Below are 12,808 nucleotides of genomic sequence, written 5' to 3'. Positions count from 1 at the left end.
AACTGTCTAGACTGTCTGGGTAGTACAGACAACCCCTTATCGGGTTGCTGAGGTTGCCGCACTGCGTCACAACAAGTCACCTCTGCTGGTTGTTGAACGTCTTCCCAGTGACACACTGAACGTCCACAACCACCTCCGAGAGTAGCATAACATCAACGTGCGACTGGCAACCCACACTGGGTCGCACCGGTGGAGGAACCATCTCAACTGGCGGACGTGAGTAGGATACCTCAGCGTCAACAGGGCGTACAACCAACCGGCAGGAAGGTCGTTGGCCAGAAGGTTCTTCTCCGTAAAAAATCCTCTATCAAGGACTAAGCTTGGACTGCATGTCTTGCAACAAAGCCCAAGGTCTATGGGAGCAGGTGTGGCAACAGACGGGGTTAGCGACTGAAGCGGAACCATTACCCTCCCTGGAAGCATGTTATGCTTAAATAAAAGTCCATAGGAGGCTAAGCAGCTTAAGGCTCCTCTCCAAATGACAGAGTCCTCAAGGGAATATCAGAAGGAGGGAGAACAGCACTTTCTCATCTACAGGAACCATATCCGAGAAAAGCTAGGTTGTCTCAGTGAGGGTTTCACTGGTGCAAAAGCAGCAGACCAGAAGGCAACGTTATGAAACTGCTTAACAGTCTGTGAACTGTCAAAAACTGAACTGTCAACCACAACAGGAGCGTGAGGACATACAGCACTGGTGTATAAGTAGCAGACCAGAAGGCAACGACATGTAACTGTATGACAGTTTGTGAGTTGGCAACAACCAAAGTTGTGTGGGGAAGCCTCAACTCCTGACTGACTAGTTTGCTGCTGGCGAGTGGCGGTAACCACAGTGTGTTGCGGAGGCTGACACACCGTGTCAAAACACGGCAGCTTGTGGTAGCTCACGCACGGCAACGGAGTGCTCTGTGTGTGGGAGTTGAGGGAGCTGGCAACAACAAAAGCAGAGTGCTGGTGCGTGGGAGGGGCTGCGGTGGGTTGAGGAGCATGCGGTATGGTATGCGGAGCATGCTGTAAGGTATGCGGCTTATGCTGCATGGTATGCGGAGCATGCTGTAAGGTATGCAGAGCATGCTGCATGGTATGCGGAGCATGCTGTAAGGTATGCAGAGCATGCTGCATGGGCTGCGGAGAATGCCGCATAGTGCTGGAACCCGGCAGCTCTACAGAACCTTCCCACTGCTGATGCGGTAGCTCACGCATGTTAGCAGATGGTGCAGCAAGAACATGCGTCTGGCAGGGTGGACTGCGCATCGGTGGTGGAGCTCTCACAGGTGGAGGGTGGGAGCAGGCAGCCGCAGTATCTGCTGAGCGCACAACCTCGGCGGGTTGTAGGTTAACAGGTGCATTGTCAACCTTCCAGCATGATACTCCTGCATGAAGGAGCAAGCTGAGACTGTATAGTCTGCAGCATGGACCACTAGGGTCTATGAAAGACAACAACAAACGGAGCTACTGTCCGTTGTGACTGAGGGTCTAAAACAGCTGGTGCGGCAACAGACGGAGTTACTGCCTGTTGCGGTACCACCTTGCCTCTCTTGGGAGGTGTGCAGTTGTCGTACTGCAGCGAGTCCGAACTGACCCAGTGGCTACACCTAGGCCGTTGGACTTGCGCGGAAGGGACCGACTTGCACTTAAAAGCTGCAAGATTTGGTCCATGGTTTCTGCGAGAAACCTCTTCCGCAGACGAGGAATAAATGGGCTCTCTCGTCTTTGTGTGGGTGGGGTGATCACGTCGGCAACGTGTGTAGATACACCCGAAACCACAGAGGGAAACGTCTGTTCGTCGATCAAGGCCTGTGGAACCCATAAGTCCTTCGACATTACTTCTCCCCTGGGCTTGGGAGCTTGTAAGAGGTATCGGACTAGGTGAACAACTGGCACGAACAGACGAACCCTCGAACGCAACACTGTAACACTTTGCGCATATCACTTTATCACTTTTGATTTTCTGTTTGCACTTATTTCACTGAACTCGAAACTTTAAGTGGTTTGTACCTGAAACACGCAACCCTATCCTTCATTAAAAGGTAGTAATTGCGAAAACAGTATTACAATGTAACAGAAAAACATAATTAAAGATAAAGAATTCAGTGGCTGGAAAAGAGACTAAACACTAGATCAAATAAACTACGTTTAAAATCTCTCACCGCATAAAGCCTGGGAACAAGAATAAAACTCTAGAAACGTTTTACCTTCTTCCCCTATAGCGACTAGGGAGAAGAGCAAAAAACGAGAACAACGTTACCCGCTTGAACGAAACGTTTATCCTCCTCTCTCTCCCTCCGTCTCTATCTCTCTCTCTCTCTCTCTTGACTTAGAACCTGAGAGATGAGCCCAATTATATATATCGTTAAAACATATTATTTGTTAAAGGAAAAAAACTGAAAGGTTTCCCAAATAAAAAGTTCCTTTATTAGAATTAAAACCATTTAAGCTAAGAAAGAATGAACGAAACGCTAGAATCGGTTTACTCTTACTGCAACGTGAAACCGTGAAATACTCTCTCTCTATCGTAACGATAGAGCGCAAGTTGAACGTTCTGAACGTCAACAACTGCGGAGACTAAACAAAACGTTAGTTCAACTTTGAAAACAGTACGAGACTATCAAAGAAATTCTTTCAAAAACATTAAAATTAAAATAGCATAAATTCTTAACAGGAAAAACGATATGACGGGCTCAATGTTAATTAACTTAGGTTCCAAGTAAGGACCGCCTACTATTAGGAAAGGTCGCATATAAACAAACAGAAAAATTAATTTTTATAAGTTTATAATAAATGGAAAGTTAATCGAAGAGGCCTATAAAAGGCGGAGAGATATTAAATCTATAACTTTGTTAAGCAAAATTACCAAAAACCTAAACACACTTCCGTCTAAGGGAAGGGTGGGTCAAAAAAAGTGAAAGAGAGTCTATACTCTCTTCGACACCAACACTTCCGTCTAAGGGAAGGGTCGGCCATTTAAAAGTGAAAGAGAGTCCATACTCTCTTCGTCACCATAATTAAATCAAATTAATTCCAAAAGCTTGCTAAGCTAATGATAAAGCTTCCTGAATAGCGAAGGCTAAACTCTAGAGCAAATACATCACTAAATCGTGAACAATAACTCCAGAATCAACAGCGTATCCAAGTAGGTCTAGCCGGTGGCACGACAGAGGAAAAATTGAGTTCTTGTTGACAAGAAGTAAAATTGAGTTCTTGTTGACAAGAAGTACTTGAGTACCTGCTCACAGATGGCGCTGTTGTGTACACCCCCACCTGTATAGCGATCGCTGGCGTATCCCGACCGTAGATTTCTGTCGGGCAACAGAGTTGACAGCTACATGATCATCGGGTAAGATTAATATTGAAAAAAACAAATTATGATGACTCGAAACTTATTAAATCTACCCAGTGTAGGACTACGTCTAGCAACTCCCAACCTGAACCTGGCTTTTTTTTGCAGTTGGGTCCAAGATTTCCTCTCTGTTTTCCTTTACGTTTTCATGACCGTTCTACGTTTCTTCCAGGCACTGAAGTACAGTACTGTAAATTCTGACTGACTATGAACAACATCGCCTGAATTCCAGTCCAGTGTTATAGCAGTTTCTGTCTGCTTCGGACTATGAGCTCCTGGAGTTTGACACCTTAAGTTTGGTTATATATGTGACAAGCAATTCATAACTTTACTTTTTCATTCCTACAAAATTATGTTCAACCTATACATCTACATTGTGTAGCTTAACTAAACACTTCATTATCTCTAATGAGGTCATTACATAGAAAGCTGGCAGGGTATGCGACAACTGACAGCCAAACCATGAAGAGTGAGACAACCTTTGACTGGGAGGGATCGACTTGAAGTACCGGCTGTACAGATTTTGGTCATTTACTTGTCAAAAGGATCCCAATATCTCTAACCCACTTATGACTGTCCAACTTCTCTAATATCTACAAACAAATTTCTTCTGGCAAATGGAATCGGGGACTGAAAATTGGCCGCAACGTCTCTCTAAAATGTTATTTTTATTAATAAAATAAATTTTTGAATATACTTACCCGGTGATCATATAAGCTGCAACTCTGTTGCTCGACAGAAAAACCTACGGTCAAAATACGCCAGCGATCGCTATGCAGGTGGGGGTGTACATCAACAGCGCCATCTGTCGAGCAGGTACTTAGTACTCCAAGTAAACAAAGAATCAATTTTCTCCTCGGTCCACTGGGTCTCTATTGGGGAGGAAGGGAGGGTCCTTTAATATATGATCACCGGGTAAGTATATTCAAAAATTTATTTTATTAATAAAAATAACATTTTTCAATATTAAACTTAGCCGGTAATCATATAAGCTGATTCACACCCAGGGGGGTGGGTAGAGACCAGCATTACATGTTTACATTATTATGAGCTAAGTATTTTGTATTTCATTTTAGCAGTTATTCAAAATAACAAACATAAAATAAATAAGTACCTGGTAAGGAAGTCGACTTGAACAATTACTCTGCCTTTTTAAGTACGTCTTCCTTACGGAGCCTCGCGATCCTCTTAGGATGCTGAGCGACCCCTAGGATCTGAAGTATCAAGGGTTGCAACCCATACAACAGGACCTCATCAAAACCTCTAATCTAGGCGCTTCTCAAGAAATGACTTTGACCACCCGCCAAATCAAGTAGGATGCGAAAGGCTTCTTAGCCTTCCGGACAACCCAAAAACAATAATAAAACATTTCAAGAGAAAGATTAAAAAGGTTATGGAATTAGGGAATTGTAGTAGTTGAGCCCTCACCCACTACTGCACTCGTTGCTACGAATGGTCCCAGAGTGTAGCAGTTCTCGTAAAGAGACTGGACATTCTTAAGATAAAAAGACGCGAACACTGATTTGCTTTTCCAATAGGTTGTGTCGATTATACTTTGCAGAGATCTATTTTGTTTAAAGGCCACGGAAGTTGCGACAGCTCTAACTTCGTGTGTCCTTACCTTCAGTAAAGCTTGGTCTTCCTCATTCAGATGGGAATGAGCTTCTCGTATTAACAGTCTGATAAAATAGGATAAAGCATTCTTTGACATAGGCAAAGATGGATTCTTAACTGAACACCATAAAGCTTCAGACGGGCCTCGTAAAGGTTTTTAAATAGAACTTAAGAGCTCTTACAGGACATAAGACTCTTTCTAGTTCATTTCCAACCATACGATAAGTTTGGAATATCGAACGATATTGGCCAAGGCCGAGAAGGCAGCTCGGGTTTGGCTAGAAAACCAAGTTGTAGAACATGTAGCCGTTTCGGATGAGAATCCGATGTTCTTGCTGAAGGCATGAATCTCACTGACTCTTTTAGCTGTGGCTAAGCATACCAGGAAAAGAGTCTTTAAGGTGAGATCTTTCAGGGAGGCTGATTGTAGCGGTTCGAACCTGTCTGACATAAGGAATCTTAGTACCACGTCTAAATTCCAACCAGGTGTAACCAAACGACGCTCCTTCGTGGTCTCAAAAGACTTAAGGAGGTCCTGTAGATCTTTATTGTTGGAAAGATCTAAGCCTCTGTGACGGAAGACTGATGCCAACATGCTTCTGTAACCCTTGATAGTGGGAGCTGAAAGAGATCGTTCTTTCCTCAGATATAAGAGGAAGTCAGCTATTTGAGTTACAGAGGTACTGGTCGAGGATACGGATACTGACTTGCACCAGTTTCGGAAGATTTCCCACTTCGATTGGTAGACTCTAAGGGTGGATGTTCTCCTTGCTCTAGCAATCGCTCTGGCTGCCTCCTTCGAAAAGCCTCTAGCTCTCGAGTCTTTCGATAGTCTGAAGGCAGTCAGACGAAGAGCGTGGAGGCCTTGGTGTACCTTCTTTACGCGTGGCTGACGTAGGAGGTCCACCCTTAGGGGAAGTGTTCTGGGAACGTCTACTAGCCATCGAAGTACCTCGGTGAACCATTCTCTCGCGGGCCAGAGGGAAGCAACTAGCGTCAACCTTGTCCCTTCGTGAGAGGCGAACTTCTGCAGTACCTTGTTGACAATCTTGAACGGAGGGAATGCATATAGATCTAGATGTGACCAATCTAGTAGAAAGGCATCTATATGAACTGCTGCTGGGTCCGGGATTGGTGAGCAAAATATTGGGAGCCTCTTGGTCATCGAGGTTGCGAAGAGATCTATGGTTGGCTGGCCCCAGGTGGCCCAAAGTCTCTTGCATTCATCCTTGTGGAGGGTCCATTCTGTTGGAATTATTTGTCCCTTCCGACTGAGACAATCTGCCATGACATTCAAGTTGCCTTGGATGAACCTCGTTACTAGTGATATGTCTAGACCTTTTGACCAGGTGAGGAGGTCCCTTGCGATCTCGTACAATGTCAGAGAGTAGGTCCCTCCTTGCTTGGAGATGTACGCCAAAGCCGTGGTGTTGTCCGAGTTCACCTCCACCACTTTGCCTTGAAGGAGAGACCTGAAGCTTTTCCAGGTCGGACGTACTGCCAGTAGCTCCTTGCAGTTGAAATGCATTGTCCTTTGACTCGAGTTCCATAATCCCGAGCATTCCCTACCGTCTAATGTCGCACCCCAGCCTACGTCCGATGCGTCCGAGAAGAGAACGTGGTTGAGAGTCTGAACAGTCAGGGGAAGACCCTCTCTAAGGTTGATATAGTCCTTTCACCAAGTCAGACAAGACTTTATCTTTCCGGAAAAACCGGGATCGAGACCGCTTCTAGCGTCTTGTCCTTTTTCCAGTGAAAAGCTAGATGGTATAGAAGAGGACGGAGGTGTAGTCTTCCTAGTGACACAAATTGATCCACGGATGACAGTGTCCCTACCAGACTCATCCACAGCCTGACTGGGCAGCGTTCCTTCTTCAGCATCTTCTGGATGGATAGCAGGGCTGGGGGCTGATCGTCTTGTTCAGCAACGTCCTCATCAGAGGGTTCCTCATCCGAAACTGATGAGGAAACGGCAACGGAGTGGGCAACGTCTGACTCGCTGAATCCGGTCGCACTGGTGGATGCGAGACGGAGCCGGACGCAATATCATGGAACTGCTGCACAGTCTGTGAACTGTCAACAACCATGGGTGCGTGAGGAAGTACAGTGTCAACCCGAAACTGTCTAGACTGTCTGGGTTGTGCAGTCAACACCCTACCGGGTTGCTGAGGTTGACGCACTGCGTCACAACAAGTCACCTCTGCTGGTTGTTGAACGTCCTGAACGTCAACAACCACCTCCGAGCGTCGCTAAACGTCAACGTGCGACTGGCAACCCACACTGGGTCGCATCGGTGGAGGAACCACCTCAACTGGCAGACGCGAGTAGGTTACCTCAGCGTCAACAGGGCGCACAACTGACCGGTTGGAAGGTTGTTGGCCAGAAGGAGGAACCACCTCAACTGGCAGACGCGAGTAGGTTACCTCAGCGTCAACAGGGCGCACAACCAACCGGTTGGAAGGTTGTTGGCCAGAAGGTTCTTCTCCGCATTTAAGTCCTCTATCAAGCACGTAAGCTGGGACTGCATGTCTTGCAGCAAAGCCCATTTAGGGTCTACGGGAGCAGGTGTGGCAACAGACGGGGTTAGCGACTGAGGCGGAACCATTTACCATCCCTGAAAGCCTTGTTATGTGTGACATAATAGTACAGCAAAACTTCAAAGGCTCGACAAAAGTTGAGAAGTTGACCTGTAAACAACTTGGAGCGTCTCCTGGCTAGGCGCCAGGGCGAGTCTACCAGAATTGAGAAGTCTATTTGGGCAGAGGCATGAACTCCCAAGCCGAGAACTTCTCTCGTGTCCTATCAGACTCTCGCTCTATAAGCCAGTTTAAAAGAAGGGAAATCAAAGGCTGTATCCCTAAAACTCCTCCTGGTGCAAAAACCAGTCGCCTAGCCAACGTAATGCTCTCTAGGAGAGCGAGAGAGCACTAGCTTAAAAACAACGGCTTCGAAGTAGCTAGGCCTAGTGTAAGTTCTGACGTTTAGGCGAACGAGGAGCAGCAGTTACAAGATCCGGACGAAGATCCTTAAAAAATCATCATGATTTAATTAAAGTCCATAGGAGGCTAAGCAGCTTAAGGCTCCTCTCCAAATGACAGAGTCCTCAAGGGAATATCAGTAGGAGGGAGAACAGCACTTTCTCATCTACAGGAACCTTGTCCGATAAAAGCTAGGTTATCTCAGTGAGTCTCTCACTGGTGCATTAGTAGCAGACCAGAAGGCAACGTCATGTAACTGCTTGACAGTCTGTGAACTGTCAACAACTGAACTGTCAACCACAACAAGTGCGTGAGGACATACAGTGTTCACTCGAGACTGCTTTGACTGTCTATACTGAGCAGTCAAAACAACTCTAGAATGCGGAGGTTGACGCACCGCGTCAAAACAAAACAACTTAGACTGTTGTTGTACCTCGCGAACGTCAACGGAAGGTTCCGTGCGTTACTGAACGTCAACATGCGGCTGGCAGGGTACACTGGAACGCATGGGTGGCGGGACTCTCTCAGCTGGAGTGCGGCAGAAGGTCGCCTCAGCGTCCACAGGATGCACAACCGTGTTGGTTGTAGGCTAGAGGTTGGTGCAGTGTCAACCTTCTCCGCACGAAAGTCCCGCATCAATGACGTTAACTGAGACTGCATGGTCTGCAGCAAAGACCACTTAGGGTCTACAGGAACAGGTGCGGCAACAGACGGTGTGACTGCCTGATGCGGTACCGCTTTGCCTCTCTTAGGAGGTGAGCAGTCGTCGGAAGACTGCAGCGAGTCCGAACTGACCCAGTGGCTACAACTGGGCCGTTGGACTTGCGCGGAAGGGACCGACTTGCGCTTAATAAGCTGCGAGACCTTGGTCCATGGTTTCTTACGAGAAACCTCTTCCGCAGACGAGAAATAAATGGGCTCTCTCGTCTTTGTGTGGGTGGGGCGATCTTGGGTAGATACGCCCGAAACCACGGAGGGAAACGTCTGTTCGTTGATCAAGGCCTGACGAACCCATAAGTCGTTCGACATTACTTCTCCCCTGGGCTTGGGAGCTTGCAAGAGGTCCCGGACTAGGTGAACGACAGGCACGAACAGACGAACCCTCGGACGCAACACTGTAACACTTTGCGCATATCACTTTATCACTTCGATTTTCTGTTTTGCACTTATTTCACTGAAATCGAAACTTTTACTGATTTCTACCTGAAACACGCAATTCTACCCTCATTAAAAGGTAGTAATTGCGAAATCAGTCGTATAATGCAGCTCATTAATACTAGCAAAAAACAGAAAACATATATAAAGATAAAAAAAAAATCAGTGGCTGGGAAAGAGACTAAACACTAGTTCAAATAAACTACGTTTACAATCTCTCACCGCACATAGCCTGGGGACAAGAATAAAACCCTAGAAACGTTTTACCTTCTTCCCCGTACAGCGACTAGGGACGAGAGTAACACGAGAAAAACGTTACCCGCTTGAACGGAACGTTTTCTCTCCTCTCTCTCCCTCCGTCTCTATCTCTCTCTCTCTTTCTCTATTGATTTCGCACCTATATCGTCAAAAAAACATGTTATTTGACTAAAGGAAAAAACTGAAAGGTTTTCCAAATAAAAAGTTCCTTTAAATTAGAATTTAAAACATTTAAGCTAAGAAAGAATGAACAAAACGTCAGAATCGATTTACTCTTACTGCAAAGTGAAACCGTGATACACTCTCTCTCTATCGTAACGATAGAGCGCATGTTGAACGTCCTGAACGTCAACAACTGCGTAGCATAAAAAACTAAACGTTAGTTCATCTTTGAAAACAGTACGAAGACTATCAAAGAAATTCTTTCATAAAACATTAAATTTAAAAAGTTTTAAATTCTTTAAAGGCTAAATACGATATAACGGGCTCAACGTTGATTAACTTTGGTTCCAAGTTAGGACCGCCTACTATCAGGAAAGGTCGCATATAAACAAAACATAAAAATTATCTTTATAAGTTTATAATAAATGGAAAGTTAATCGAAGAGGCCTAATAAAGGCGGAGAGATATAAAATATATAGATCTATAACGTGTTAAGTAAAATTACTAAAAACCTAAACACACTTCCGTCTAAGGGAAGGGTCGGCCATTTAAAAGTGAAAGAGAGTCCATACTCTCTTTGTCACCCTAATTAAATCTATCCAAAACGAGTTCAAGTTTTGAGATGAAGATAAAACACCTGCATAGCGAAAGCTCAAAACTAGAATAGTGTACTTCACCAAATAGTTGTGAAAACAAATCCAGTTAGTAACAGCGTATTAGTAGGTCTTGCCGGTACCCCGACAGAGAGAAAATTGGTTCTTTGTTTACTTGGAGTACTAAGTACCTGCTCGACAGATGGCGCTGTTGATGTACACCCCCACCTGCATAGCGATCGCTGGCGTATTTTGACCGTAGGTTTTTCTGTCGAGCAACAGAGTTGCAGCTTATATGATCACCGGCTAAGTTTAATATTGAAAACTACAGTATTTTATAACACCTGAAGCAATTGTTTCTAAAAAGTTGCTTAAATAAAAGATACAGATCAATGTAATGATTTTGTATATGTTATACAAGTTACTTTTTGTGATTCAAATAGAACATACTACTGAAAAATACTTACGAATTATACAGTATTTAAAGAATTCACAAATGAACTACATAATCATCCTGAAAATTGCACAGTATGGCAAACCATAGTGATTTTTCTTAGATTATTCTAACCATAATAAAGAAACTTGATTGATAAAAACTGTATACATACTCTATGAAGGGACTTATCAAAATGAGATTTCATCTAGGGCGCTTCAAAGGAGATTGTCGTTGGGACCTGCGCCAAAAAGCAGTAGGTGTCTTATCCATACCTTTTCTTTGACAGGTGATCATGACGCCTTTAGCTCCCATCACGAAACAGGGTCTCAATTTGTTGTTCTTCGATACTTAACTCTGAAAAATAAGATTTATGAAAATATACTGCAATATTCACATAGATTTCTGAATGCCTAGTTAACCATGAAAACGGTATTGCAGATATATATGAATAATGATTAATCAAGTGACAGCAAATACTTATAAACAGTCTCCTTAATGTTAATCATACTAAAATATATAATAAACTAAATTCCATATCAGAACATTAACTGTTACTATTTGATATCACCTGAGGAAGTGAATTTATAAAAATTGTCCGAGGATCTAAGGTTCGGCTTATCCCCTTAAAGACTGATTTCCTCAAAACTCCGGTAAAGACCCAGGTGCCTGGTTTCTGTTTCAGTATCATCTGAAGAGATGCGCACCAAAACGTTAGCCGGGCAAGCCCAACCTGCCACTGGGGTGCCCAAAGACTGTAGTATTCTCCCCGTAAGCAGCATAAATTCCCGGTTCTGGGCTGGAATCGATCTACTGCCACACGAATGCTAGGCGAACGTATTACCACTGTACCAGCAAGGTTCCTCATTTTCATCTGTCATTATGAAGTTGGATGAAAATGGCTGTCTAGACAAAGTTCTCATCCCTTTTGCGTCTGGTATTTCTGGTTTTTAATTGGTACGATCTTTTAAGGGCTTCAAAATTATTTGAATCCTTTGCAATGTTATCAAATTCAGAGTGTCTGCACCACAGGGAAATATCGAATGTGTAGTATGGATTAATTTGTGTCAAGACATCCTAATGTCAATTTAGCATCCTTCAATGGCAGTCAACCAATGAAGGTTTTCCAGGATTTAATATACGGGGTGAATGTAGTTTAATGGGAATTTCTGATTGCTTGTGAAATCTATTTTACCTATCGGGAAAATGTTGGGGACCCTTGTATGTATAACGACGGACAGGAGAACGTGCATGGAACGCCAGCTAACCTAAACTTCCCCACCTAACCTAACTACAAAGCTGTGTCCTCAGCCACTTACCTAACAGATAATACGGTTGAAAATAAGGATGTTTGAAGCATGGCTGTCATCATACACCCACCCCAAACATTGTGGTTTTATTATAGACCTAACCTACAAGCCATGTCCTTACCCACTTACCTTATGGGTAATAGGGTTTGAAAATAAGGAAGTTATAGAGCATGGCCTTCATCATAAACCCACCCCAAACATTGTGGTTTTATTATATTTACGGACGGAAAAAGATTTTCTACTAAAATGCAGGTGTTTCCTATAGAAAAATGCCCGCTTTCTTTGGAAATGACACTTTATTTTCACTGCAAATAACAACTTAATTATCTAAGAAATAACAATCAAACGTCCGATTTCTTCGAGAATGAGACATTTCCACTGCAAATAAAACTTAATTATCAACTGGCATGTTTAAGCCCCCATTAAAAAGGCATATTTGTAGCTTACCCTAAGGCTAAGGCTCAACCCTGGGGTTGCTTCACTCTCGGCAGGGTAACTTTCTTAGATCGTAAAATTAGCTTCATGTTCTATTTCAGGCAAACATTAACAATGTTGGTAAAATTATAGTTAGGGACAGAACATTTTGAACAAAAATTTTTTTTTCCTGTAGTAAATAATGTTCTTTCACTGAATTTGACCTTCATTTTAACTACAAATTAACCAAAAATCCGTTAAACCATCTAAGAATGAGGATATCTTTTAGAAATCTAATGGTTTTTGCTCCGCCGTGCGAAAAAGTAAAACATCTATAGTCCATTTCTTTTAGCGATGCATATTTGCACCGACTCGCAGCGGTGCCCTTTTAGCTCGGAAAAGTTTCCGGATCGCTGATTGGTTGGACGAGATAAATCTAACCAATCAGCGATCAGGAAGCTTTTCCGAGCTAAAAGGGCACCGCTGCGAGTCGGTGCAAATATGCATCGCTAAAAGAAATGGACTATAGCTCCTATAGGTGCTGGCTAACCCCA

General features: G+C 43.9%; 1 long non-coding RNA gene across 1 annotated transcript in view; it reads right to left on the bottom strand.

Moving 5' to 3' along the window:
* Nucleotides 1–10,788, bottom strand: part of LOC137626492 (uncharacterized) — a 70,389-nt gene extending 59,601 nt beyond the window's left edge. Inside the window, exon 1 of the long non-coding RNA XR_011041041.1 lies at nucleotides 10,706–10,788. This is a non-coding gene — a long non-coding RNA (uncharacterized lncRNA). The remainder of the gene's footprint in view (nucleotides 1–10,705) is intronic.
* Between the last annotated feature and the right edge of the window lie 2,020 nt (nucleotides 10,789–12,808).

The sequence above is a fragment of the Palaemon carinicauda genome, chromosome 34, assembly GCF_036898095.1.
Source record: "Palaemon carinicauda isolate YSFRI2023 chromosome 34, ASM3689809v2, whole genome shotgun sequence".
Classification (NCBI taxonomy): domain Eukaryota; kingdom Metazoa; phylum Arthropoda; class Malacostraca; order Decapoda; family Palaemonidae; genus Palaemon; species Palaemon carinicauda.
The sequence above is the reverse complement of the archived record's forward strand: the minus strand, read 5'-3'. Positions and strand labels throughout refer to the sequence as shown.